The sequence below is a fragment of the Rhinolophus ferrumequinum genome, chromosome 19 (assembly GCF_004115265.2).
Source record: "Rhinolophus ferrumequinum isolate MPI-CBG mRhiFer1 chromosome 19, mRhiFer1_v1.p, whole genome shotgun sequence".
Classification (NCBI taxonomy): domain Eukaryota; kingdom Metazoa; phylum Chordata; class Mammalia; order Chiroptera; family Rhinolophidae; genus Rhinolophus; species Rhinolophus ferrumequinum.
The window spans coordinates 12,182,152-12,209,466 of NC_046302.1; the positions used below are offsets into that span (position 1 = coordinate 12,182,152).

A 27,315-nucleotide genomic window follows, 5' to 3' on the forward strand; every position below is an offset into this window, starting at 1 on the left:
GTGCTCTCCACAGCTGAGGAGGAGCGGCTTGTTCTTCGAGCAAGGTGATTCAATTTCAGATTGAACGTTCATGTAAAGAGCTCATTCCTCCCGCCCCCAGCCCCTACTGTCCTTTTTCATATAGGGACATCACACATGCCTCTACACCGGGCCCTCCCTCCACGTGTTTACACAATTCAGTTCTCCCACTAGGTGTGCTGAACATCGCTCCCACGCACCATGGGCCGTGTATGCCTGTGTGTTGTTCCACATTCTATTCCTCTTTCCTCGTGACACAGCCAGCACCGAGCTCACCTGATTTCCCTTGTCCCATGTTCATTCATCTCCACTTTCTCCATCTACAACCCCCGTATCATTCCTATTATATTTTGCATAATGCACTCAGGTACTCAGTGCTTTCCTTGGAACCGAAGATTCAAATCCATTTCATGTGGATATAATGTCAGTAAGCGTGGGAATAGGGTTGGGTTGCTAAATTATTGCAGATTGCAGGAACACAGAAAAAATACATGTTTCGACAGTAAATTATTAGATCAAAAGTTATTTAGTCTATCATACAGTTATAGAATTTTCGTCATTGTACATATAACTTGACAAATATTGATGGGTTGCTGCAGGGAGTAAAATGTATGTTCCAACGACCCTACCTAAGGTTTGCCATGCACAGATCCATATCTTGCATTTCCTTGGCTTTGATTTTGGCTAATTTTTTAGCCCAAAGTGTTCAATTATTTATTTGGATGTTTGTTCTGGAAATGGGGAGATTACAATAATCTACTTCTACCTGTGTTTATTATGAAGTTTAAAGGACGTTTGTAACCTTGAGGGAGATTGTGTTTTTCCAGTGTAGATCCACTTTCTGGAGAAATTGATCTAAGTCAAGGGGATCTTTTTTCCCTTAACTTCAAAGAGTCTTTCTATTGATTACATTATGTAATGGAATAAAGAGGATTACCTGGCAGTCTTCTAGTCATAGCTACCAGAGTTTTCTAGAGTCTAGAAGAAAGTTTATAGTGTTTCATGTGGGGAGACTAAATGCCATAGGACCGACCGAGGCATTTTGCTAAATTTAATTTATTTCTCATGCTTCAAATTCATTACAGATAATCTGTGTTCTTGAGTATAGATTTTGTAATTAGCTTTGGATACAGTTCAGTGTTACTATTAATGTCACTGTGAACATGTCGAGTGGCAGGATAATGTTAGCTGTTTTCCTTTATAATTAAGTACTTTTATAAATTTGACAGATTCTTAAGATTAACATTAGTCTGGAACACAAAACCTTGTCAGCAGACTGTTTTCAGTTTTCAACAGACATTGGTAATAGAAAAAAAATGTGTTTACTACTGACATCGTTAGAAGATGGAGAAATTTGGATGTGGTAAAGTGAAATGGATTTATTTGTAGCTGGTTGAAGAAGGAAAATGGTTGTGAATCAGTGGTGGGGTTCAGATGCTAGTTGAAAAAGCATATTCACAATGCCTCGTGTTTAAATACAAGCTATGGAATGTACACCTTGGCTGGGGAGGTAACAGAGTATAATAGGTAAACAAAGGTTGAAAAACTTTACCCTAGGGAAAGTATCCTTCAGTCTTTTCTCTCCTTTAAAATAAGTTTTTACCAAAGTCTTAAATGAAGTCACCGAAAAAAAAAATTATTTTTAAAGTGATCCAGAGTTTTAAAAATGACTAACAGCCTGCATGTCAGAATCCAGGTTTCTTGTGAAGTGGATAATGTGGAACACTGAAGCAAAGTAGCAAGACAACATTTATCAGAAATGGAGGTTAAAACTTCACTCAGTTTTTAAGGATCAAGTGCAAAATAGAAATGTGTTTGGGGCAAGGGGCAGTCTGACTTAATGATATAGTTTGGGTGAACCTCATCTTTGGGTTTAAATCAGTTACAAACTCAACACAAAGTAGCAGTGCCGTGGGGCTGCCGGGCTTACTCATGCAGTCACCGGCTGCTTCTGTGGAAGTGTAGTGCTTGGTTTCCTGAAGGTGGCGGGCCCCTGGTTTCTTGTGCTAGAGAGCTCCATCTGTGATGTCTTGTTCCGTTCCCATGTGATACGAATGCTCCAAAGCCACCAGATTGGTGTGCAAACATGGAATTGCTCACTTGTAACCCATGATGTCAAGTTCCTTAAGCTTTCTGAATCTCAGTTTCCTTACCAGAAAAATGGGGGTGAAAGTACTTGCCTTCAAAAGGCGTTATTGAGAAAATTAAAGCTGACTATTTATTTGAACATTATTTGGGATGTAGCATATTCTTAATAAGTGGAAGATGTTTAATACAATAATAAGAACAGTGAATTCTGACTGGAATTTATTCAGGATGGTGAGTGATCTGAGAAACTTTCCCCTGAGGAATCATTAGCAATACAGGATGTGTTGTCTATGGAGAAAAATAAGATTCGGAAGGACAGGGTAGCTAATTTCAGTTACTTGGAAAGGTGGTCATTGAATGTCTGTCATAACTTTTTTTTTTTAACATATAGAAAGTAAAACTTTCTGTATGTTAGAAAGATAGAAGTTACAGGAAGTCATATTTTAAAAAAAACAGAAAAGGAGTGTTTTTAAATGATTGCTGTTGACTTTGTGATGATATATGCTGTACCATTAGGATTCCAGCAGAAAGTGTAGGTGAATGTATGGAAACCAACAGCTCCTCAAACCAGGTAACTTCTACTACATCTTCCTTCTCTAAGACTCATGGAGAGAAGTGAGACACACACACAGATCTGAATTAAAGAAGCAGAATTGCTTCCCCAATCCCTGACCCCAGCACATACAGTTAGTTGTAGGTGAATTAAGAACAAAATGCAGCAGAAGATATAACAAGTGTAACTTTTGTTGCATTTAATAAGGCATCAAAAAAGCCCTGTTTTTCCCCAGGGCTTATTTAATGCCTTCACCCCTTCACTATCAAAATCAATATCACTCAACTTTGCCATGACTTTATCATTGGAATTTATAGTCACCTATAAAGGATCCCCCATGCGTGTGCACACGTGCACTTTGAAGTAGCATAGCACAGTTCTCTTTTCTTTGGAAACCTCAAGGTAGCATTTACCACTGCCCAGCAGAGTGCAGTGGGAGAAACCCAGCAACCCAGGAAAGCAGGATACTTCACAGAAAAGCACGGCTCTCTAAGAGCAATGACTGAAAACTTACTAAGTCTTCGATTCCTGCCCTCTCCCCCACACCCCCCAATGTTTGATGGAAGCCTCTTCCGCTTTTGCTGGCTTTTTCAATTTTTTTTCTAGCAGTAGACTGAGATTATTGTAGCAGTCAATGTTTTTCCATTTCAGAGACTTTTTCCTCAATAATTTTCTTCAAAGCCTTAGTCTTGATTATCTAAAATATAAAAAGATCTTATTAACAGTAAAATATAAGAAAAGATCTTATTGCAAGTAATTTGATATATGTGTTTGGGAAATGTTTGCATGCTACCAGATTTTCAGGTATGCCAACAAAATCACCAATACTGCCATTCCCATTAAAGAACACAAGAAAGTTCCTATAGCCAGTTTGTTCTCATTGTTGTTTTTTTCTTGACCATAAATTTTAAAAGAGAAAATAAACAAAAATACTCTAGTCACATGCAAGAGAAAACAGTGCTTGCTCATCACATTTATTTTAGTCCCGTTGCTTCCATGTTCAGTGGCCTCATTTGAGTCTGACTAATTAGTACACAACATACTTCCTAATGACCATCCAATTAGAAATGTTTTCTCTTATTTGGTCACCACTGTAATCTAGTCTAATTTGGTTTTCGGAAAGTAAGTCAAAACATGATGTGAAATTTGAGTCCATATTTCATAATACTGGTTTGCTGCTGCATATAGAAAATGTTTAAGCCATTTTATGGTGTAGTTTGGTTTGTCCTCCACAAGAAACCCAATTGTTGGAGGAGTCTAGAGCATGACTGGAAAAAGGACAGAGGTTTACCTTGCAGGACAGAGGTTCCTTGTGAGGAACCGCACAAGGGCCCTGCCATGTGTCTCCATGCATGTAAGACCTCAGTTTACCTAGTCCCTTCATACTGCTGATTCAATAGTGAGAGAGATTTAGTGATAATGAGACCCAGGTAAATTCACGCAGGGTAGCACTGCAGGGGAAGACGCCAATGAATCAGCCACACTAGAGAGAGATTTGTATCCAGATTGGGTAAATTAAAGAGCTACGGAAGTGTAGCAGCAAAATAAAAGTCTGCGCTCCAGGTTCAGCCCTGTCCAGAGGCTGCCTGCCCTCCAGGATGGCCAAGAATCCCAGAGTAAGCATAAACAGTGGAGTTGACTCCAACAAGCATTTCTGGATGCCCTCCATGAATGGAGAGGGTAAGGAAATGTATGGCATTATGTCCTAAATGTGCTTTTGTCACCTTTTAACTACTGGTCAGGAAGGGACTGTTAAAAAAAATTCCTAAATGCTGTCTTGCCTGTGATTCAATTAGCTGTCCAAATGTATTGTACTGTTTTATGTACTCCACTTACTGGGATTTGGTTCGAAAAACAAATTCAGTGTCTGAATTTTCCAACTTCTATAGGTTGCGTGATTAGAATACCTTACAATCAAACCCTTTGGAAGTTCTTGACCAGACAGCAAAGAGAATTCCGTAATCCAGAAAATTCATTAGAGCACCTGTTGCCTTTCATGAATAATAAGAAATAATGATTAATTATAAAAAAAAAAAGGATTATTTTTTCCAAACCAATGCAAGTATTGTTCATTCAGCAACTACATAAGTGTCAGAGTTTTTGATTCTGTGTGATTGTGGAAATTCTGATTTAACCTCTCAGTAGGTCTCTGGTCAACTGAACGTCTTACCATTATATACCATCTGTCATATGCTATAACCCAATTGCTCAGTGGAGCAGCAGCAGCTTTCGTGCTTGAAGATCAGTGCCCCTGGGGTCTCCCCAGGTTGAAAGGGTTTTAATTAACTTGGTTTCCTTATGTGATGACTCTGGTGCAACCATAGGAACAGTTACTTACAAGGACTATTAACACACACCTTCTCGTTTACCTGACATAGCGTTATATCTTCCTCAGGCATTGCAATTTATCTTCATTAAGGCGAACACTTTTTATAGAATTGTTAAATCTATTTACCTGGATTTCATTTTTAAAGTAATAAACTCTAATAGCCCACCATGAGTGTACACGTGGTCTTTTAAAGCCTCTAAACCATATTAAGGTTAAAAATATGAGCATATATGTCAAGAAATGCAACCAGTAAATCCCTCTGGTGTGTCACCATACTGTGGGCTTTGAAAGCTGAGTGAATTTTGGAACTTGAGTGCCTGTACACATTGGGTGATTGATGCTATATGAAAGATAAAAATCACTGAGGAATTCTTTTCGCTTTTACCCTCCTCTCCTCTCTAGTTGTCTCATGGTGTTAAGGACTGACGGGAGTCATTTTCCAAATGTTCATATTCTCACATCATGGTGCTGCAACACTAGGTTGGCTTTTTCACTTACTGTTCCCCCAACTACACATTTCCACTGACCACTTTGTGCTGCTGATTTGGTGACATGAACTCTCCTGCTCTGTGTTCAGGCAGAGGGGATTCTCAAGCAGAATGCTCTCCAGCATGTGCGTTTTGTCTTATTCGGGAGTACAGTGTCTTATCTTTGTACTTTGTACACTACAGCGGTTTATTTTTGCGTAGTAGATATTCATTACTTACTTGTTTCATGAGGGACGCAATCTTCCAGTTTTAAAAATAATCTAAATTTTCTAGTTCTTACCACCTTGTGATTAAAATTTCAGGTTATGCTTTATAGTTTTATATCTAGTTTACTTACTTGAAATTCACCTGCTTTCGAAACTTCCCAACTTTGTCTCTGAAAGTTTTCACATGTGTTCTAGAGGATATCTTTTCACTTCCTTTACTCTGTTTGTGGCTTTATTGCCATAGACCCTGATGAGAGAGGGTGGATCGACCACTGATACCTCTCCCAGATCTCCGGAAGAGGGTCCTGCTCTCTCTTGGCTTCTTCTCCAGAAATAATTTCCCTTAACATCTCTGGTTTTAGGCTTAACTTGAGGTTTGGGGAAAGACCATGTAACAGAAAGAATACCTATTACTCCAAGAATACCCTATTTTAGGAGTGACAGGCCCAAATCCTTCTCCCGAGTCCCTATTCAGTGTCATCCTACCTGGCACCCATTCTGCTTCCAACATGCCCGGGGCCAGCTCACATCCTCTGTAGCTCAGCCCTAGCCCCAGAAGCAAAGGAAATTCTTCCCTACGTTAGTCCAAGCCATTCCTCATTTCCTTCCCCAGGAAGTATTTCGCAACATGATGTACATCAGCAAGTCCCTTGTGTGGAGACCTCAGCCTTCCATTCACATAGGTTTAGCTGGCCCCATGGTCCCAGTACAGGAGTGTCAGCTACCAGTGACCTTCTCCAGGCCCTTCCCTAGAAGTGGACCTCTACTTACTGCTTCAAAAATTGCATAAGGTGTAGTTTCTACCAGGCACCTCATTAAAATCTTTGTATTTTCTAGAACACCTTGATCATTTGCACACAGTACACACTGAAATATTTTTTTGATAAGTGAGATAATCATTTGAGCTTTAACTATTTGTCTTAAAAATGCATATTCTTTTTTCTTTTACAACAATTCTTTATTCTTTTACAACAATTTAAATTCATAGAACTGCATACATCATACTGTATGCAGACGATGCCAAGGAGTTTTACTAATTTTGCAGGGGATTTAGTATAAAGTATTTCTTGAGGGCCTGTTATGTTCCAGGCACTGAAAATCAAATGAGTCAAAGGCTTCAAACTTAGATGTGGGATGTCTTAGGGTCACACAATATTAGATCTGGAAGGGACATTGGAAATAACTTTGTCTCCTCCCTCATTTTACTGATGAGGAAATAGGCCCACAGAACTTAGTGGTGTGCCTGAGGACACGGCCTGGAAAAGGCAGAGAATGGCATGAACCCAGCTCTCCTGCCCTCTGCTCCAGAGGTCTCTTTACTGTGGCATCAAAGCATCCAAAGTTTGTAGCAGCAAGAGGAACAAACTGAAATACAGTATTTATCTCCAGCATAGACTTGTAGATAGGAAGAAAAAGAGAAAAGGAGAAAAGGTCTGTTTTTCAATGATTTAATATTAGTTTAAATTCTCAAATATCTACTTGATTTATAATTCTGTAAGCTTTTGACATCAAACTTGATCAGTTTTTCTAGATTTTGTAAGTAACTATGTATGTCATTTTTGGGTAAGGAGAAAGAAGTGAGCCTACCAGAGTCTCTCTCTCCTATTCGTTTTCTCTTTTTTCTTCTCCTCTCTTCTTCCCTGCCCTCTTTTGGTGGCTGAAAGGTTTTGAAATCTCCTCGAAGCACATATGCAGTAGACACACTCAAGACTGAAATGATCACAAGTCTTTGGTTTAGATTATACTAATCATAAAATAAGGTACTATGTAAAGAGGAGAACTTTGGAAACAATACTTTTTTATTTTGAGCAGGAAGAGGGAAAATATCTGGAGCAATAATACAGAAGCTCTTCCAAGTGGTGTATGGAAATATCTACTTGATTTATAATTCTGTAAGCTTTTGACATCAAACTTGATCAGTTTTTCTAGATTTTGTAAGTAACTATGTATGTCATTTTTGGGTAAGGAGAAAGTTCAAGGCTTGACTCAGCTTTTTGTCTTAATATAGCATGATTTTAAGCAAGTTCTACAGTTCCCATATAGTCCAGCTCAAAGCAGAAAGGCTAATATAAAATGGAGATCCTAGCCAATCCCTTCCAGAAAGAAACAATTTTCACCGTACAGTGATTCCCCCCCAATTTTTGTGATCATTGCCAGTTCATTGCATAATTACAGCACTTCCCCCCTGAAAGACAGGTTATAATTACAAGATTATAGCCCATCTTCCCTTAGTTAGCATTTAAATTGATGCCTTTCTTTTCATGGAAGTACTCTAGGCCCTTAGGGAAGTTTAGGAAGCAGGCTACTAGTATCAGTCACAAGATTAGAAAATCTTTCAGTAGATGGATAATAACCTGGGAAGGTTCTACGTCTCTTGAATTCCATATCACTTTTTCGTTTTGTTACATTCAGTTTCAGAGGAAGGAATTTTTTGGCCTTGTCTCCAACTTCTGTGAACTGTGAACAGCACCTGTGACCTCTTTTTGACAAGAGTTGAAGTCTGGTAGAATCACATGTTCTTAGAATTGGAGACATGAGCTCTCAGAGGGTCAGTCCCCTAAAATGTGTATGTGGCATGCACGCAATAACAAAATATAGAAGTAGATGCAGGGAGACAGGAGTGCAGTATGATATTGAAGGCTCTATTATAGGGACACGGTCAAATACTTAGAGGTTTCATACCTACTCCCATGCACACATCTGGTCTAAAGAGGAAGGGGACATACAAGGCAGTGGTTAGTTTTAGGATGTGGTTGGCACGTCTGCCTTATGGCCCAGTGTTCAACTGACATGTGAAGAGAGGTGAATAGAGAGGTGCATATGGTGCTCTTAGTTTGAAAAATATTTTTAACGTAAAAGGAGATATAAAACTGCATTTATGAATACCTTATGTGGTTTTACTATTCTTTTTTTAATACTTGATTTATTTCTTTGTTTTGACATTCAATATTATTTTATATTAATTTCAGGTGTACAGCATAGTAGTTAGATATTTATGTAAGAAGTGATCCCCCTGACTAGTTCAGTACCCACCTGGCACTATACACAGTTATTACCATATAATTGACTATATTCTCTATGTTTTACTTTACATCTCCATGACTGTATGTAACTACCAATTTGTACTTATTAATCCCTTCACCTTTTTCAGCCTGCCCCCAAACTCCCTCCCCTCTGTCACCCCAATAAATCTAGTACCCATCTGACACCATACCTAGTTATTACAATATTGTTGACTATAATCCTTACGCTATACCCTACATCCCCATGACTACTGTGTAAAACCAATTTGTACTTCTTAATCCCTTCCCCTTTTTCACTTACTCCCAACCCCCTCCCATCTGGCAACCATCAAAATGTTCTCTGTATCTATCTTTTGTTTCTATTTTGTTTATTTTGTTTTTTAGATTCCACATAAAAGCAAAATCACATTGCTTCTGTCTTTTCTGTCCGACATACTCCACTCAGCACAAAACCCTCCAGGTCCATCCATGCTGCCGTAGATGTTAAGAACCCATTCCATTCCACGGCCGAGCAATATTCCATTGTATACATGTACCACCTCCTCTTTATCCACTCATCCATCCACAGACACCCAGGCTGCCTCTGCATTTTGGTCATTAAAGAACAATGCTGCATTCGTTCCCTTGAAGTAACATTTTGGGTTTCTTTAGATAAATACCCAGCAGTAGGATTACTGGGTCCTTCTTTGTCTCTTGTTACAGCCTTTGTTTTAAAGTCTACTTTTTCTGGTGTAAATATGACTACCTTAGTTTTTGTTTGTTTGTTTCCATTTTCATGAAATATCTTTTTCCCTCCGTTTATGTTCAGTCTGTGTGTGCCTTTCTGTCTGGAGTGAGACTCTTATAGGCAGCATATGTAAGGGTCTTGTTTTCTGATCCATTCAGCCACCCTGTCTTTGATTGGAGCATTGAATCCATTTATATTGAAAGTAATTATTGATATGTAGTTATTACCATTTTATTATTCATATTTTTAATCTTTTTTGTTTGTTTTCTTCATAAAGAAGTCCTTCTAAGATTCCTTGTAATTCTGGTTTGGTGGTGCTGAACTCCTTTAGCTGTATCTTGCCTCGGAAGCTCTTTATCTGTCCTTGGATTCTAAATGATAGCTTTGCTGGGTAGCATAATTTTGGTTGTAGGTTCTTAGTTTTCATCATGTTGAATATTTCCTGCTCATCCCTTCTGGCCTGCAAAGTTTCTGTTGAGAAATCAGCTGATAGTCTTATGGGAGCCCCGTTGTAGGTAACTAACTGCTTTTCTCTTGCTGCTTTTAAGATTCTTTGTCTTTAACCTTTGGCATTTTAATTATGATGTGTCTTGGTGTGGGCCTCTTTGGGTTCATCTGTTTGGGAGTCTCTGTGCTGCCTTGGCATCTATATTTATTTCCTTCACCAGGTTAGAGAAGTTTTCTGTCATTATTTCTTCAAATAGGTTTTCAGTTCTCTGCTGTTTCTCTTCTCCTTCTGGTTCAGTCCTCTGCTTCATCTAATCTACTGTTGATTCTATCCATTGTGTTCTTCATTTCAGTTACTGCATTCTTATTTCTGACTAGTTCTTTTTTATGTTTTCTATCTCCATTTTTATGTTTCCTATCTCTTTGTCGAAGTTTTCTCTGAGATCATTGAACATCCTTATAACCAATATTTTGAACTCTGGATCTGGTAGATTGCTTATCTCCATTTTGTTTAGTTCTTTTTCTGGAGCTTTGTTCTGTTCTTTTATCTGGGACATGTTTCTTTGTCTCCCTGTTTTGACTGCCTCCCTGTGTTGTTTTTATGTATTAGGTAAGGCTGCTATGCCTCCCGGTCTTAGTCGAGTGGCCTTATGTAGTAGGTGTCCTGTGGGGCCCAGTCGCTCAGTCTCCCTGATTAATAGAACTGGGTGCTCCAGATGTGACTCTTGTGTGGGTTGTTGTTTGCTCTCCTTTGTATTTGAGCCTTGTTACTGTTTCCATGTCAGTGGGAGGGATTGACCCTCAAGCTGATTGGTTGTGAGGACTGGCTATGACTACAGTGTAGGAGCTATGGTGCAAGGGCTGACCCTACAGAGCAGGGTTCATTTTTAGCAGGGCTCCAGTGCCTGGCCCAGTCTGTCCTTTGGTTATATCATCCTTGGAGGTGGCCTGGGTGGTACTCTGGCTTGGTCCAAAGTTGCCCACCAGGCATGTCAGCCCTGGGGCCTCCTGATAGGGGACCTGCTGCAGGCCCAGTTTAAGCAGCAGCCTGTGCCCTGCTTCGGGCCACTTGGTATGAGCCACAAGGTAATTGCAGATGGCTGCTGCCCACTCTGGGCTTGGAAGTGCATTGAGAGGTGAATCTGTGAACCGAGGCCAGCTGTTGCTACTGCCAGGCTTAGGGCTGCTCAGCCAGAGGTACAGGACACACACTGAAGCCAGATGCTGCTTGTTTGGGATTTGTGAACCTTTAAGAGGTTTTAGGAAAGTCTGCAGCATGATCTAACACAGGTTGTAGGGAAAAGCCACTGGAAGCAGATTGGGTGTGCCTGAAAGTTGGGTGGGGTGAGGTCTCCAGGAATCACTAAGGTGGGGAAGAAGGAAGAGGTGATATAGCCAGTTTGATGGAGACTTAGATATTTGCACATCTGCCTACATCTGCATGCAGGGAGAGGAAGGGCTCAACAAAGAAACATTGGCTTCTGCCAGCTTCTCCCTCTGGGAGAAAACTGCCCTCACCCTGAAGCTAGACCATTCACTTCCTCACCATATGTCCCTGGAACCTTTTGAACTGCGGCCCCAGCACTGGAGCTCAGAGCAAGTGAGTCCGTCAGTGAGTAATTTAATGCATGGACCTTTTAAGAGGAGCGCCTGGGACTGCAGCCGCCCTTCATTCACTCAGCCACAGTCTCCGCTGGTTTTCACAGCCAGAAGTTATGGGAACTTCTCTCCCAGGCACTGGAACCCTGGGCTGGAAAGCCTGGTATGGGGCTGGGAGCCCTCACTCTTCTGGGGGCCAAACGGGGGACCTTGAGTCAAGATATCCCTCACAATTTTTAATGATCACACCACTGGGTGTGGGACCAGCTCATTCCATGTTGACTCTCCAACCAGTTTCGAGGTGTCTTCTTCTGTATGTTATAGTTCGTTCAGCTAGACTTCAGGCGATTCTCAATGATGGTTGTTCTGTAGCTTAGCTGTAATTGATGTGGTCCTCAGAGGAGGTGAGCACCGCATTTACCTACTCCACCATGTTTTACTTTTCTTATGATCATGTTAGTTTTTATACCAGAGGAAGAAGGGAAAATCTGTCATAGTGGTATTTTAGTCCAGTCTTGTTTGCTATTTGGATATAGCAAATAAAATAATTCAGCAGGAGATGAAAAAAATTGATGATGAATTATAGAGAGGGAAAAGCTCTGTTAAAATGTTACATAGTGAAATTGAATAGCTTCCGTTCCTACTTTTTTTTTTGTTAGTAACACGTATGTCATGGCTAATATTAAATGGCAATAAATTAACAAATTACAGCAGCCAGTTTTGGCACTTATTTCAAGGCTAATAGCATAGTTAGCTCTCAGTGCAAGCTTCGTTTGAGGCTATCGATACATGACAAAGGTACTGTTAATCATTCTTGTCATGGTTTTATATTTTTCGTATATTTAATCATTCACTCAAGGTTTCCATATCAGACATATTTTCAGAATGTCTAGTATACAAGTTGCTACAATAAACAGAGGGCCATTTTAAAATCCTAATTTAAAAATTCAGCTTTGGCAAATTTTAACTTTCTTAAATAGCCTAGGGACTTCTGCTAAGAACTTGCCCTGTCCATTCTTATGCTGTGCTACTCGCAATATTAAGTTTTCCTTAAGACAGAATAGTGGAAATGTTCAACTCTAATTTTACATTGAATCCATTCATCTAGTATTGGAACCAGCTTTTAGTGTTTCAGTTAAAAAGAACATGCACACCCAGGCTTTTATAAATATGTTTATGAAACTTATAATGTATAGATACCCTAACAATTGAATATCTAATAATCTATGAAAATACTATGAATCAAACCATACTAGAGGATTGTTATACAGGAGAATAAGTTTTCCCAGTTGTCTGTATAAAGAATTTAACTTTGAGCTTAAGAATATTAAACATTTGGAGGCAGTATTATGCTAGCCTGGGTAGCACTAGTCTGGGTAGCATCTTGCATTTGCCATTTGTTTGTAAGTTATTCACCCTTGACGTCCTCAATTTTCTCATCTGTAACCCAGAACTCACTGTGTTGTTGAGAGTGGTACAGTGAATGGTAAGTGTTGACATGTGCCAGGGACCTTGTTGGCTGACTGTGGCTAGCAAATCTGAAAGATACCCTTACTTTGTGGAACTTCCATCCCATAAAGCATGAAGTATATCCTTCTAGGCCTTGTCTGTAAGAACGTCATAGCCTTCATACTATTTAAAGATTTGCTTTTATCGGTAAATGGATAAATAAATTTAACAATCCAGACACTGGCATATTACTCAGCATTATAAAGGAACAATCTATCAAGCCATGAAAATACATGGAGGAACCTTAAATACCACTAGTGAAAGAAGCCACTCTGAAGGGCTGTATGATTCCATCTATATGAAATTCTGGTAAAGGCAAAACTATAGAGACAATATAAAGGTCAGTGGTTGCCAGGGTATAGGGAGAAAGAGGGAGGGATTAATAAGTAGAGCACTAGGAATTTTTAGGGCAGTGAAACTATTCTGTGTGATATTATAATGATGGATATGGATATCATGCATTTGTCCAAACCCATAGACTGTCCACCACCAAGAATGAACCCTAATGTAACTATGTACTTATGATTATGATGTGTCAGTGGAGGTTCAGTTGTGACAAATGTGCCCCTCTGGTGCAGTATGTTCATAATGGGGGAGGCCATGGGTGAAGCGGGGGGAGCATATGGGAAATTCCCCTTAATTTTACTGTGAACATAAAACTGCTCTAAAAATATTGTCTAAAATAACAAAACCACAGAATGATAGCCCCCACACTATTTAGAGATTTACTCCTATCACCTAACAATGTGTTAGACACTGGAAAGTATTTCTCAAATCTGAGAGAGAGATTTTATCTTAACTCTCCATTTGTCGGTTTCTTTCCTTCTTTCTTTCTTTCTTTACACTGGAAAGAGGAGAATCAGTGTTTTCACGTCAGGTAATCATTAATTTCACAGTTTGGGAAATGATGAATGATTTTATTTAATACAAACAGGAAGTAACTGTGCTTGTGTTTAAGATTTAAACCCCATTTCCTAGAAGATAGTTAGGATTGAGAAACTGATCTGGAAAACAGGAAATTTGCTTTTTTCTCACACAGTCCGGCTCAGCCTGCTGAGATTAGACAATAGATGCAGCTAAGGTTCTATTGCTGTTGTGTCAGAAATCAGTAGGTGCTTAACAAGCCTGAATGTGTTCTGAAAAATAATTAGTTCTGTGGCATGCTGACTTTTTTTTAATTTTAATTTTTTCAATTACAATTGACGTTCAGTATTATATTACTTTCAGGTGTACAGCATAGTGGTTAGACATTCATATAATTTGCATAGTGATCCCCCCAATAAGTCTAGTACCCACCTGACACCATACATGGTTATTACAATGTTATTGACTATGTTCCCTGTGCAGTACTTTGGCATGCTGGGTTTAATAAAATAACTAGGGTCACAACAGAAGCAGCTAGGAAGCAAGAAATAGATTGAAACCTACCTAACTCACTTTATTTTCATATTGGGACAGATCCTCTACTATTGTGGAGAATTTCTGTTGCTTGAAGAAATTGGGAGTGGCTATTTGAGGCATGTTTCCTGCACTCTTGTTTGTCTTTGAGGATCTAGGTTTTGAAACAGGGCTGATACGTAAAAAGCATGACTACAGATCTTTAGCTGGCTGTGAAAATTTCCTTAGGAGGAAAGATTCCTTAACAGTGGTTCTAGTTAAAAATGGTAAGTGCATGTCTAATCACTATTTGGCAAGTAGATATTAATTATTGGAAAATGTTGTCTGACTACCCCTGCAGTAGTATTTAAGGCAACCTAAAGTCAAGTGGCATTCACATATTTTATTTGTTTATTTTTAAATTCCCAGAATAATTAAACTTGGGATGCTTGGATAATTCCCTTTAGAATTTGGGCAGATAAGGAGGTGTGAAAAATGAGCATTGAGTGTAGAAACATCTGAGGCAGATGAGACAAATGAGGCTGGAAAGAAAGGCCAAGGACACATCAGGAAGGATGGTTTTGACGTGTGAACAAGGTTGGATATTGTTTGAATATATTGATTTTCTGTTGCTGTGTAACAAATCACCATAAATTTAGCGACTTAAAACAACACATATGTATCATCTCCCACTCTTTGCTGGCCCTCTGCTCTGGATCTCATAAAGTTGAGATCAAGTTGTTCACCAATTGTATCTTCATATGGAGGCTGGACCAGGGAAAGATCTACTTTTATACCCCTTTGGGCTGTAGGCAGAGTTCATTTTCTCCTGATTGTAGGACTGAGGTCCCCAATGTCTTGATGGCTGTTGGCCAGGGACCACTGTTGTGTGCAGACTCAGTCTTGGGTCCTTGCCATGAGATGCCTTCCATCTCAGTAACAAAGAACTTCCCTCACCTTGGATCCCTCTACCCTCAAATCTCTCACGTCCCCTTTTGTTACCAGCTGGAGAAAACTCTGCTCTTAAGGGCTCATGTGATTAGGTCAGGCCCACCCCGATAATGTCCCTATCCTAAGGTCAGCCTGCCAGCTGACCGTAATCACAGGAGTAAGAACCCCTCTGTCCGCAGTCCCAGGGATTATGTATTCCCAGGGATTGGGGTCATTTTAGAATTCCCAATAGGTGATACGGTGTTTCTGAGGGGTTTTACATGTAAAAGCTGTTTTGACCATTTGTGTTTTTAAAACATACTTCTATTAAATAGTAATTAAAGAAGAAGAGACTCAAGACAGGGACACTAGTCAACTCTATTGCAATGAACCAGGCAAGCTATGCTGATGACCAGAACTAAGGCAGAGGCAATGGATTAGAGGGGAGAGAACACATTTTAAAGAACTATCATAAATCTGAGTGGACCTGATTAATCGGATGTATGGGAGGATATGGATAGTGATAAGAGACGGTAAGTGATAATGACTTCCAAATTTCTTGATTGAGTGACTTGCATAGACAGATGTAAAACAGAAGAAGAACAGTTTATGGGGAAGATAATGAATATAAGTTAAACCAATTGAATTTCAAGTACCTGGAATATGAAAGTAGCAGTCTACCATTGCAATTGGCTGTGTCATTCAGCGTTTGGAGCCATTATCTTTCACACTAATTCAAATATGGGAGTGAATGAGATTGTGCAGATAGTCAATGAATGAGTAAGAAGAAAAGAGCACTAATAGTAGAGCTCTGGGGAATGCTAACATTTAAACTTGGGAGTGGGGAGTGCTTTGTCTAATCTCTCCCCGCGCCACGCCCAGGTTCTTCCATACACCACCCAACCACTACGCCCTTTTTGCCATACCCCCAGCTTATGAACTGCGTGTGTCTGACCCCATGGGGCAATTACAGTAGTAACTATGGTTGAGTGAGTCTCCTTCAAACAATTCAGAGAGAGTCTACATAGAAAATCATTGCCAGCATTGTTTTCTAAATGGCTGTAAGGCATTGCACTGTTGTGTGCAGGAAACAGGGAGCCAGAGACTGTGTTAAGGTACCATTCATAAGTAAGTGTTGTCATTCATTGTGATTGATTCTTGTGCTCCAGTTTGTTGCCAGTTCTCCTTTTATTTCTTTAATTTGGCTTATGCTGTCTTTTGTCCCTTAGAATTTCAGTTGCACAAAGTGGTAAGAACCATAACATTACATTTCTTTTTTAAAATTTATTGAGGGAACGTTAGTTAATAACATTGTATAAACTTCAGGTGTACAACATTATAATGTGATGTCTGTGTGCTCTATTGTGTGCTCACCACCAAAAGTCTAGTTTCCTTTCGTTGCCATGTATTTGACCCTTTTTGCCCAGTTCGCCTTCCTCCCACCACCTTCCCCTCTGGTTACCACCATTCTGTTGTCTGTATCTGTGAGTTTGTTTTTGTTTTGTTTTGTTTGTTCATTTGTTACTTTTTTTGTCTTATGTAGTCCACATGAGTGAAATAATATGGTTTTTGTCCTTTTCCATCTGACTTATTTCACTTAGATTCATCTCTCAAGATTCATCCGTGTTGTCACAAACGGCAATACCGGGTTTCCCCAAAAATAAGATCTAGCCGGACAATCAGCTCTAATGCGTCTTTTGGAGCAAAAATTTATATAAGACCCGGTCTTATTTTACTATAAGACCAGGTATTATGTTATGTGATACCCGGTACTATAATATATTATATTACCTGGTATTGTAGTATACTATAGTATTTAAGACCCAGTCTTACATTATAGTAAAATAAGACCAGGTCTTATATTAATTTTTGCTCCAAAAGATGCATTAGAGCTGATTGTCCAGCTAGGTCTTATTTTCAGGGAAACACGGTATTTCATGTTTTTATAGCTGAGTAATATTCCATTTTGTATATGTACCACATCTTTATCTAATCATCTGTTGTTGATGGACACTTATGTTGTTTTCATATTTTGGCTGTTGTAAATAATGCTGTAGTGAACATAGGGATACCAGTATCTTTTCAAATTAGTGTTTTTATATTTTTCGGGCAAATACCTAGAAGAGGGATTGCTAGATCATGCACTAGTTGTATTCTTAATTTTTTAAGAAAACTCCATACTGTTTTCCATGATGGCTGCACAATTAAGGAATGACTAATCCCTGATTTCTTTGAGCAATTTGAGACTATGAAGAGTAGTCGTATATTAACATACTGTATTATTGTGATTTCTAAGGTAACATAATTATATTCTAAACAGTGAAGGAGTTTATATTCAGAACGTTTTCTTAAAATTTTTATCGCGAATTATTAGAAAAAACACACCCCTTTCACGTAGCCTCCTGCAGTTTTCCAGCTTGGACTATGGTAATACCCTGCTCTTCCTTCAGGTACTATCTCGTCCCCTGACTCCTGGCCTGCCCTTCCTCCTGGTCCAGGGCAGAAGGGCATCTAGTGTTGAATGCCTGGTTTAGTTCGCTCTCTTCACAGCAGAGAAGCAAAGGATTCTTTCCCTGTTCAATTTTGTGGGTTGTCTTGACCAGCCAATGTACTTTAAGCTCTTTATTTGTTTCTTCTAGAAGAGGTCACAGATTCCAAGTTGTGGGAGCTTTTTGTTGGAACACGTACCATTTCCATCAATAACATTAGCTTCTTATAACTTGTTATTTCCCTTGTCAGATAACTATTAAGGATATTTTATTTCTAGATAAATGGAACTTAGGTCTTCCTATTGCTTCTCCTGCCAAGACTTCCCTATATTGTTAGTGTTGCTTAGCAACTGTTCCCTGCAATCCAGGTCCAGGATGTCTCCACAAATGGCAAATTAAAGTGGCTAGATTAGGTATTAATTCAGGAAATGCTTCAATCAGTGGAGGTTTCTTTCTGTCAACACACAAGACATCTATGCTGTGTGAGAATGAATTTGTTCAATGTGACAGACAGCTGTGTTTAAGTGGCATAAACATTTGGAGTCATTTTCTAATAAGGGTGAACGATAATCTGATCTCTAAGTCCTATTTACACTGAGGAATGCACCGCCCTTTCTCCACTGCTGCTTATAGAAATGAGTGATGGTGTGCAGATGCACAGCAAGGAAGTGGTTCTGATTTTGGTGTTTGGAAAACTAGAAGGAATTCTTACAGAATGCCATAGTGACAGCAAATAAAGTCACGAAAGCACCACCACATTCTTTAAGGAAATGCCATTATACTGACCTTGTAAAGCGCATGAATGGTTTTAAATGATTACCACAAGCAAAATGCTTCAATTAATGTCTTCAGTTACTTCTTTAGAAAAAATACTCTCCAGAATGTCATGACTTGCAGAGCATCTTTTGACGCTCGTGAGTACAACGCTCAAGAATTCATCCTCATAAGAAAGCAAAAAGACACCAAAATTGTAAATGTAACTTGTTTCCAAAATACATTTTATTTTATCTTGGGGCTTCTATTATTTATATCTCATCATGATCTAACAGGGATTTAAGGTGCTTTACATAAATACATTGAATATAATGAGGAAATAAATAAGTACGTAGAAAACACGACCAAGAGAAACAGTAAGAAGCCAGGAATGAGGTAAGACCGCGGAACTCATGTTCTGAGCACTCTCGCAGGCATTGAAGAACAAACCTTAACCCACAGTGTCCACACAGTAAAAACACCCCAGTTGTTCAAAAGAAGCCTGTTTATTCCAGGTCTGGTTGTTTGTGAGAAACTCTGTGCTAGCTTCTTCCGGGAGTAGATCATGAACAGCCATCAGGAAAGTCTCAATGATTATTATTTCTCTCAATCAAACCTTTAATAAGCGTTAAGTAATGATCTGTCAGTTTGAGATTATGTTCCTGGTTAAGTATTCCAGATGTGCAGCTTTTTATGTTATCATTTTAGTGGGGAATTATATTTTTAAATAGCAGAACTAGGGATGATGTTGACATCTCAGGAGAGGTGAGGGAACATGTTTACAAAGAGCATGTCACCCTCCTTCCACAAAGATATGGGCCATGGCGGTGCCTGAGGATGGCGTTAAGATATGCCTCAAACCTTTGGATCTAGGCCACTGCAGAGACAATAGGATGCTCAAGACCCCGGCACGTACTTTACAGAGCATGACTTCAGTGATTTCAGCTCAGAAAAGCTTTAAAGCTTGAGCAATATAATTCCTTCCAGATAACCTCAAAGCAAAATATATGCCTAGATAAATAAATGAGTTCATTTCATTTATAGGATTGTAAGCCCATTAAATATTGTGCCTGCTACAAAAATACTGATTTCAATTTTAGAAAGGCTTTTAGGTAGTGGAACCAATTACACACTTAATATATAACTTTCCAATATGCTATCCACATGTTTATCTTTCTATGCTCCTGTAGTTAGATAGGGGAGAGGGAATGTTCTTCCTACTTATCCAGGGGTTTTAAATAAAATTTTGAAAAGAAGACAGGTCACATCTCTACTACATATAAAACTATCCACATTCATCAAAAGACAGACCTACTAAGCAGGTGGTGTGAAGATGCAGGTCTGTTGATCACCTCAGAGGTCAGGCTGCACTAACGTAGTGTAGCCAAGGGAGGTCCTTGAAAACCGTCATCCACCTTGTTTGTCTATTCCAAAGTGAGGAGTGTATCAAATGGGTAGCAAATGCAAGTGATGGAGTGCAGCCATAGCTCAGGACCACTTGCCCATTGAGGAGAACTTTAGAAATTTATCAGCAAGTTAACCCGCAACATTAGAGGTAGAGTTTCAAAACTAGTAGGTCTTTCATTTGTGGGAACAAAATATTGCTTTCTTGCAAAAATGGTGGTGGTGATGGGGGAAATCCAACACTCTAGATCTGGCCAGAGCAAATTATACCCACATGATAGAAAAATGGAGATAAAAACTGGTCATGAACAAATTTCAAAGATCAGAACAGGCTTTGAAGAGTTTTGAAACAGGAAATCAACGCTCAGATTCATTTATTTGCTTGCTTTTCTTTCCTATTTAAAAAGATAATAATTCCACTCTGCCAGGCACTGTGGTATGTGCTGGGAATCTAATCATGAGTTTAAACTGCTTACCTGAGAGGCTAACATTGACATTACTCAAATCATAATGTGAACCAACATAAAATTATCACCCTGACAAGTGCAATGCAGGAATGCAGGAACTGTAAAAACGTTCTCTGGGATTTGATGTAGTCCTGGGGGTCAGGGCTGGAATCATGAGGAGGGGGTGCTTGAGTAGAGATCTGAAGGATGGGCAGGTAGAACTTTCCGGGGTGTAAAGAGCACCCCTACAGACTTCATTTGGCAAGAGGAAGCCTTCGGAGGGAGAGGGGGCTGGAGGAAGGCTGTCTGATGGGAGGAGGGGCACTGTGGTGGGCAGGCTGGAAAGGAAGCAGGCAGCGCCTTCCAGGCCACGATGAGGTCTCACTGGAGTCACACGTTGGCTGTGTTCCAGAGCATCTCTCGCTGCTGGATGTGATAGTCACATACTGGTCTTCCCACATGGACTTAGTCTCCCTGAGAGATTTTGTGTGGGGGGAAGAGAGGGGACTTTTTGAATGTAAAAACAGAAGTTAAAATAAATTTGCAAAATTTCGGGGGTGACCTCCTCAGAATTTCACTTTACATCCTAGCACACATCCTAGATGATAGGCATTTTGCTGCCTGGCCGTCCTTGTGAAACCAGGTGAGATTGGTAGGACTGGATTATAGGATCAGTATTAAAAGAAGGAGGATCCTCATCGCCGGAGTCCCTGGGAACGTGGGAAAGTCCCTCAGTCCTGAACCTCCCATTTCAACCCTGAGCATAGATACTGTTTCCCCGAAAATAAGACCTAGCCGGACAATTAACTCTAATGCATCTTTTGGAGCAAAAATTAATATCAGACCCGGTATTATTATATTTTATTTTATATTATATCATACCATATTATATTATATCATATCATATCATTTCATATCATATCATACTGGGTCTCATAGTAAAATAAGACCAGGTATTATATTATATTATAAGACCAGACCTTATGTTATAGTCAAATAATACCAGGTTTTATATTAATTTGTGCTCCAGAAGACACATTAGAGCTGATTATCCGGCTAGGTTTTATTTTTGGGGAAACACAGTAAGCTCCAGGAAAGATAGTGGCTCTCTTGTGAGCCCAAGAAAAAACAGAATAATCTGAATAAGTGCATGATACTTTACTTTTTTGCTTGGACAGGGTGTTTTAAATATTCCTGTAAATGAAAGAATGTTAGAGTTGTTTATTAGGGCAAATGGCTCTGCCTACACTAAAAGCAATTTGTTTTCTTCATTCAGTTTGCCTTATTGTTTTCATTTTTAGGTGCTTGTTATTTTCTTCCATTTGCTAATGCTATTCATGCTTTAAAAGAAAAAAATTTTTTTAACCACAAGACTTAGAGAAATAGCCATCTTAGATTCAGTTAAATGAGCTCTTGGAATTGCCGCAGGGAGAGTGACTTTGAGCCCCTCCAGTTTCTCCTAACTGCTGACGTGGGGAGACAGTGGCTATCTGGTCTGGTTCTAGAATTAGGACCAGGCCTCCCTCCTTAACAGGGATGGACAGCCTGCTCCCCACCCCCACTCACAGGAGTGGATACTGACAGGCAAAGAAGATTAGTGCGGGCTTTTCAGGATTGTGAGCTCAGGCATTATTGAACCAGGATGCCCCTGACAAAATGGTGTCAGAAAACAATACCGACCTTTGAGTATAGATTCAGCGGTAGCCCAGACTGGGACATACGCAGTATCAAATGTGTCAGAAAAACTTGAAGAAAATGTATATAGAATCAAAATACTTAGTGATTGAAAAGGCTTTTCTCCCCATCTAATCCAAATTATAATATGCTCAAATGAAGACAAGACTGATCAAAGGATCACCTGTCCTATTTTATACCGTTCATTTATATTTTGTTATATAGCTAAACATAGAATATAAGATCATTTTAATTTAAAAACTTGTATTAACTGGTAAAATGATATACAGTTGACTCTTGAACAACATGGGTTTAAACTGTGCATGTCCACTTATACGTGAATATTTTTCAGTAAATACTGTAAATGTATTTTCCTTATGATTTTCTTAATAACTTTTCTCTAGCTTACTTTATTGTAAGAATACAATATATAATACATATCTCATTCAAAATATGTGTTATTCGGCACTTTATGTTATTAGTAAGGCTTCTGGTCAACGGTAGACTATAAGTTAAGTTTTGAAAAAGTCAAGTTAAACACGAATTTTTGTGCAGGGAGGTTGGCATCCCTAGCCCCATGTTCAAGGGTAAACTAATTACAATTTGGTATCATGTGGGTAGTTTATATAATAACCCTGATACCCCTCCTGTTCCTGCTTACTCACGGCCTCGCCCTATTAATAGACTAAAAGACTTGATGAAAAGGACACAGGTTCAATTAGTACATACTTTTTAAGGAATGACAATATTATCCTTATATCGTTTTGATCAGTGCATTATAGATTAGAAAAGTGACAGTAGGGCAAATGCATAGTTATTAAATTGATATTATTAAAAGTCTTATATTTGCTGTCAGTAGTTTCAATGCCTACAGCTCTTTATTTGAACAAATGAATTTGTTCAAATCGCAATTTGGCTTTTATTTTTGAGAATTGCCTTACAAAAGAGATTAAGTTACTTCCTGTCACAAGAAAAAAATTTTCAAAGTTTCATGTCACTCAGAATTAGGTACTATGGTTATTTTACACGATGGAAGTTTGTCTCTCTTTCAAACATTCCTCTTTCTTTGGCTTTCTTTTCTGCATTCATTTTGCTTGAATTGGCTTAGTGACCTGAATCCTTAGCAGATTAATAGCAGGAAATGTTGTCTGACAGTTCGCTGCCAACATCTCATATGTGTGATGTGAAACTCTTTGTAAAAAACCAAGCCCAGTGTTTTTGCTGGCCAGGAAGAAGCATGCTTCATTGGGAAACTATTATCTACCACAGTGCATGTTTATGAGCACAAAAGTCTGATTTCGATAGAGGCTGAAATTGCTACAACAAATGAAGACAGAAACAGATTGTGGCTGAAAGAAAAAGTCCTCTTTTAAAAAAAGTTGGAGGGCTCTTCGGGAAAGGACTGTTGTCACGTATGTCACGTATGCTAAACCTATTTGTGCACTGAATCTCAGTCGAAATATAGGTCGACTCTAATGCATTTGAACAATTCATTCTGGTTTTGGTAGTGCTGGATGCAGTGTACGAGGTCTGACAATTAGGTTCAAGAACTTGTTGCAATGATGTTGCTAACCTTTTTTTGATATCAGAGGGATTATTCATTATGAATTTGTACCAACTGGACAAACAGTTAACCAAGTTTACTATTTGGAAGTGCTGAAAAGGCTGCGTGAAAAAGTTAGACAACCTGAAATTTTCACCAATAATTCATGGCTCTTGCATGACGACAACGTACCAGCTCACACAGCACTGTCTGTGAGGGAGTTTTTAACTAGTAAACAACTATTGGAGCACCCTCCCTACTCACCTGATCTGGCTCCCAGTGACTTCTTTCTTTACTCGAAGATAAAGAAAATATTGAAAGGAAGACATTTTGATGACATTCAGGACATCAAGGGTAATACGACGACAGCTCTGATGGCCATTCCAGAAAAAGAATTCCAAAATTGCTCTGAAGGGTAGACTAGGCGCTGGCATCCTTGCATAGCTTCCCAAGGGGAGTACTTTGAAAGTGACCGTAGTGATATTCAGCAATGAGGTATGTAGCACTTTTTCTAGGATGAGTCCTCGAACTTAAATTGTCATACCTCATATATGACAATAACATATACAACTATCTTATTTTTTGGCCTAGGATGTACCAAAATGTGTCAATATACCCAATACATTTTAAAAACCATATGTGTTCTTGTAGAAGATAATTGACTATATACTCATTTTACTGATATTAATACTTTTTCAAAATTTTCCCAATTTTACCTGTGCAGTGATTTTTGTTTTTCACAAGAGAAATGGGATGATTTGTTTTTTATGATGTCACTGCAGAAGAAATTGGTTTCAGAAGTATGTCAGTCTCTATACCAAATTTCAGCATTAGAAACCCTAAATTTATTGGGCTCCTTATCAAACGGGCCTTCTAATCATCACCAGCATTTATTGGTTAAAGGCTCCCATGACCTAGGCAATGTGCTTTCCTGTGTTTTATCTTATTCAATGCAACAATCCTATGAGTAAGTACCAATATTATTTCCATTTTGTAATGAAGTCAGTGAAGCTGAGAAAGGTTAAATAAATTATCCAAATGCACAGAGCCAGCTAATTGTAGATCCAAGGTCAAGCCTTGGGGCTGCTGATGTACCTCACTTAGAACAGACTGGTGGGAAAACAAACTTATATAGGTAGAAAAGTCTATTTAAAGATGTTTAGATAATGCCATATGAATTATAATCCCTAGATAATTTAGACATGGAAATCACTCTTTTATTTAAAAACTTACCAAGACCAGAAAATGGTTCCATATTCCTATTTTAACAGAACACTCCAGATCATCATTGGTAGCTTAACTGAGCAAGAATGTGACAGAATAATTATTGATCAACTTACTGATATTTGAAAGAAGTAACCGTCATGGTTTTCTAAAAAGCTTATTCCTCATGAATTTAAAGAAAAGGCTGGCAATATATGTAACATCTACACAGAAGAAATTTAATTTCTACCTCTCATGTCAGCCCTGTATAAATATGCTGCCTGGACCACATTAGTTACATGGGCTGGAAGATCCTATTAAGTCCTGCCCCTGTGGGCGTGGATTCTGGCAGTGGTGTGAGCATAATGAACTTTCTACTGTGCTTATTAAATTTGACGTTGAACATAGACTTGAGCCAGAAAGCCCCCAAAAGGAAGGACATGCACAGAGGGCGGTGATGCCATGTACTGCCGATTGGACCGTCCCAGCCTCAGTCCTCTATAAAGGGTTCATGGACTGTTGTCACAGACCAGACATCATCATCTTTTGTTCCTGGGTTAACCACAGCCTCTTGGTATTTTCAAAGTATGGATTAAAAAAAAAAAAGTCCACTCTCCATTTAAATTTCAGAGCAGGCAGTGTTTTTCTATCGAGAATTCAAAAGATAAAAAGGAAAACCCAGGAATAGACGACTTAAACAGAGTCCAGGTGTCTGATTTGAGCTCAAGCTCTGACCTAGATGATTTTCTGAGTTCTTTAGACGCTCCTAAACTCCACATAAGTTGTAGTGCAATCATTTAGAAATAAAGAGAATTCCAGCTCACCTTTAGAAGTAAGAAAAATGGAAAAACATTCAGTGTGGAAAAACGCAGTTGTGTAAGGAAGCATGAAAAAAATGATCACATTATGCTTCCAGATTAATCCAAGGTAATGTGAGAAATTCTTTCTTCAGATTCATGCCAGTAGCACTTACGTGCACATCTGTTGAATGCATGCTGCATTTAGGACACTGTTTCAGGGGCATTAAACATGGTGAAGAGTCCTCGGGAGCAAAAATACAAGTTCATAAAATACAGAAATACATGGAAAGAATATAATTTCTGAAAGAAAATCAGTGGTCTATTTGAGGAAGATAATGTGATAGAAAAAAAATAAGGGTTTACAGTGTTGACACTCGGCCAAATTACACAATAGCTGAAATAAGGGTATGAAGGTATCAGTTTTCCAGAAAGTTCTCAGTATCATCTATATTTCCTTGTGTTCACGTGAATGGTTTAAGCCTTAGCCAATATAACAAGAAGCATTTTTGTTCCTTCATTTTTCAGTGTGATAGTTTAAAGAAATGCACACATACGTTCTGAGGAGCCTTAAAGATACACACACTTCCTGACAGATTTGGTCCTGCCCCCCTCCCCTTCCTAAGTACAGAGTGCTGATTAGCTCCTGTTCTCAGACAAAAAGGGCTTGCTCTGCCTCATTTTCATCATGATTGTGCAGCTCTGGACAGAGAAGAACTGTAACCCATCTTCTAAGGATGGATTATTATATTTGACTTTATAAATTTCTCTAATTTCAGCAGTTAGCCTTTGCTGGAGGAGAGCTTCACTGAGGTTGACTCACAGCTTTGTGAGCCAGGGGAAGAAAAAATTATATTGAAGTCTTGTGCCGAGACTTGGTATAATATGTTCTTCCTGCTTTTTTTGCACTCATTGTCTGAAGCACAGATTAAGAAACAGTTTCTAGGGATTTGAACATCGAGGCAGTGCTCAGCTCTGAGAACACACTGACAGGTATAACTGTCTCCAGGTCAGCTGGAATCACGAGCAGCTCCTCACTCCGTCCTTCCCTGGCTTCAGTGCCCTGTGTTTGCTTCTCCCAATCCTTTCTGTCACCTGCTAGGGAAGTTGTTAATCCTTCTGCTCTATTACAAAAGAGGAAATCAAGACATTTATTAACCCACCTGGATCATTCTTTAGTCATGTAGCAGCTTCTTAAATACAAGTCTATATTTTAGCTCTACAAAGGTAATATGCCCCCCTTAAAAACATAAAACTTAAAAACATTTCTAAGTCATATATTGTATTCAGAGCTTTAAATACAAGTTTGTTGGATTTTTTTCTTTTACAATTTGGTGTTTTATTTCTCAGTTGTATCATTTTATTTCAGCTTTTGGTTGGTTGTCATTTCTTGAGACCTTAAATTTCTCAAGAAAATTTGTTGGAAAAGATACCTTAAGATTTTAAGCATGTGTGTGTATGTAAATAAAGTTTATCATAATGCAGCTATAAGAGTGTTGGTACAAGAGGCCTAAACGAAGCTGTTTTGGGTCTAAACTAAATCTGAAAAAGTTACACATTTCCTCAAAAAAAATTGCTTTAGAGTCCTTATATTTAAGAATTTTTACATTATAAACATAATTTAACCTAAAATGTACCTAACAACTTAACAACCATACCTGCATGAATCGCCTGGGGATGTTAAAAACGTGCAGATGCCTTGGGCCCAACTT

At 38.9% G+C, this 27,315-nt stretch overlaps 1 protein-coding gene across 18 annotated transcripts in view; it reads left to right on the forward strand.

Annotated features, from left to right (window-relative positions):
* The window catches only part of EPB41L3 (erythrocyte membrane protein band 4.1 like 3), a 147,596-nt gene that overhangs the window by 60,548 nt on the left and 59,733 nt on the right, over window positions 1–27,315 (forward strand). The gene's annotated exons all lie outside the window — the stretch shown is intronic.